The sequence below is a fragment of the Chrysochloris asiatica genome, unplaced genomic scaffold (assembly GCF_000296735.1).
Source record: "Chrysochloris asiatica unplaced genomic scaffold, ChrAsi1.0 scaffold00051, whole genome shotgun sequence".
In the NCBI taxonomy this organism is placed as follows: Eukaryota; Metazoa; Chordata; class Mammalia; order Afrosoricida; family Chrysochloridae; genus Chrysochloris; species Chrysochloris asiatica.
In genome coordinates this window covers 6,542,559-6,545,749 of record NW_006408569.1, presented here as the reverse complement: position 1 = coordinate 6,545,749, position 3,191 = coordinate 6,542,559, and positions in this window count along the sequence as shown.

The window sequence follows — 3,191 nt, the reverse complement described above, 5'->3', positions numbered from 1 at the left end:
TGGTTCAAATTCACCAACTGCTCCTTGGAAACCCTACAGAGGGTTGCTCTGAGTCAGAACTGACTTGAAGGCACTTAACAACAACAACAAAATGTCACGGAACAACCTGTATAGAAATTGTCACACACAAACCTAATTTTCGGTGTAAACTTATAGCAAAAACAGAATAAAATATTAAAAACAAAACAAGAAAAGAGGTGACATCTGGCATAGCACCAAGCCTAATGACCATTTTGATTGGTCATATTGCCTGTTATCATTTTGACTACTACTACTTCTGGTGACCTCAGGATGATTTGACATTTTATCACAACTGATTTAAAACTTTTTGTTTTAGCTATCAAATTCATTGTTTAAATACAATCCATTGGAAAGAGAAAAAAAATTAGCAAATCATCTGAACATACTTTTTTCCAAAGAAGATAAACAAATGAACAGAAAGCACATGAAAAATAACAAAATACACACTCATCTAAGTATTAAGGCCACAGCTAACTCCTGAAATATGCCACACACAAAAAAACAAAAAACAAAAAAAACCCAACAGAAACAGACGACCATATCAGCACATGTCCAGAAACGAGATAAAGTGACTGAGGCAAATGAGTTGGAAGTGGACCTACACTCCATACTGGAAGATGGACAGGCTTTGGAAATGCCTGAGAAGGAATTCAGAAAAATTATTATAAAATGTTTCAAAACATTATACAATGGAGCTGAGAAAAATAAGGAAGAAGTCAGGAAAGCACTACTGGAACAATCAAATAAGATAGATACAGGATTGGAAATAATTCAAAACCTGCAGAAAGAGGTCCAAATGATTAATATTAGAATATCAGAAATGGACAATACACTGAAAGGGCAAAAGAATAGAATCGAAGACTTAGAAGCCTGAACTAGTGAGCTAGAAGATAAATCTCTCAACACTACTAAGATAGAAGAGCAAGCAGAAAAAAGGATAAAATAATCTGAAGAAGTACTAAGATTCATGTTGGACAATATGAGAAGGAATAACTTAAGAATTATCAGCATTCCAGAACCGGAAGAATCACACAAGTCCATAGTTGAAGAGCTTCTGAAAGAAATTTCCTTAACATGCTGTAAAGCAAAAAGATAAGCTTTCAAGAAGCTCAACAAACCCCAAGAAGGATAGACCTTAAAAGAATATCACCAAGACATATCCTAATCAAGCTCTCCAAAATCAATGATAATAACAGAATCCTGAAAGCAGCTAGAAAAAAGAGAAGTGTAACATACAAAGGCAAGCAAAATCAGATTAAGTTCAGATCTCTCAGCAAAGCCCATGCAGGCAAGAAGGCAATGGGGAGACATATATAAAACCGTGAAAGAAAAAAAAAAAACCTTCCAAAAAAGAATCCTCTACACAGAAAAGCTGTCAATCAAATATAATGGTGTAATCAAAACATTACAGGATAAACAGAATTTAAGGGATTTTGCCAAATCCAACCCTGTGATAAAAAGCATCTTAAAGGGAGTTCTGTGGACTGAGAACCAACAAGAACAGACAACAACCAGAGATTGATGTACGTGGCAGCATCACCCTGAACTCAATTGACAAATGGAAAAGTCGAGAACAGAATAAAATGAAAAGAACAGAGGATCTGGGCGATCAGTCTGTGATCAAAACAAGTACAATGTGAAAGAAGGTAAACACAGAGGAACAGATATACAGGTGGTGATAAGGTCAGGTAGATTACAGGATAAAATAGACTGTCTTAAATGGAGGGAAAAGTTAATGGAATATAAGGTAACCACAACAGTGGGGTTGGGGTGGGGGTTTTAGTTCAGGTGTTGGGGAGGGCAATAAAAGAGGGAGAGGAGGTGGAATAACAAGATAGGGGAACACTGAGACAGGTTTGCATGACCTAAGTGGGACAGAGGTAAATAGTGATGCATGCTAAACCTTGTAACAATGGGGCTCTGCAAAACAGGGATCTAGGCATAGTTTGAAGAGGGGAAAGAATACATAATAGCTTATGAATATTGGTTTCCCTTGCCTACTATTTTAAAATAGACACTTGATTGGGATAGAAAGAAATGTTGGGAAACATGATTACAGAAAACTTGTAAGCCCGTCTTCGGCCTCTAACTGATTGCTTCTAGAACTTGCTCACTGAAATAGGCCTCTCGTGAGGCCTTTGCAGAGTATAGGACCTTAGGAGGAACCCTGAGTCCCATCCACAACCTTCTGAGGTGGGACATTCCCACTAGCAAGGACAAGCAGACCAGCCTGGAACAACTAGAGCGACAGAAGATACATCTTCAAAGAAAGACCATCAGGAAAAACTCAAGACAAAAATGTCAGCATGACTGGCGACCACAAGAATAAGCAAGCTGTTCGCCAGGAAACCATCAAGGCAAGCAATCAAGATCCTTCAGGACAAACTCCTCTCTAAGACTGAAACTCAAAGGGAACACATGAGCAGGCATGTAAGCTTACTGGTGACCACATTGGTCTACTGGTGCATGGAAGAGGGGGAAGGGCAGCAATGAAGAAATGGGCTGAGTTCAACCATAGTCCATTGACTCCTGTTGACCTGGAGATGAAAGAGAAGAAGAAGGGCTGGTTGGTCCAAAGTGTGGTGAGACCTGGAGACACCTGAGCCCATGGACAAGGACATAGCCACAGAGGGATAGAGTTGAGATTGAAGCATCCAGCTGTATGACGTGAGGGGAGATGCACAAAAACACCCAAACTTGCAGACAGTGTCCATTTGACCTAACCTTGATGGCTTGATAATCAGAACTTGACAAGAGGAAGATTTAAAAAAAAAAACAACTTTTTTTGATAAAGGAAACAAGGGTAAATAGCTACAATTTGATGAACCTGACCTATACCCATGGAGGTTGTTGTTGTTGTTATGTGCTGTGGAGTCGATTCCAATTCATAGTGACCCTGTACAGGGTTTCCGAGGCTGTAAATCTTTACGGGAGCAGCAAACCTCATCTTTCGCCCGTGGAACAGCTGGTAATTTCGAACTGCTGACATTGCAGTTCACAGCCCGTTTTGTAACCGCTACACTACCAGAGTTATACTCATGGAGGTTGTTGTTGTTGTTGTTAGGTGCCATCGAGTTGAAACCAACTAATAGCAACCCCATGCATAGCAGAACAAAATAAAGTTCGACCCTGGGCCAACCTCACAACCACACTTGAGTCCATCAATGCTG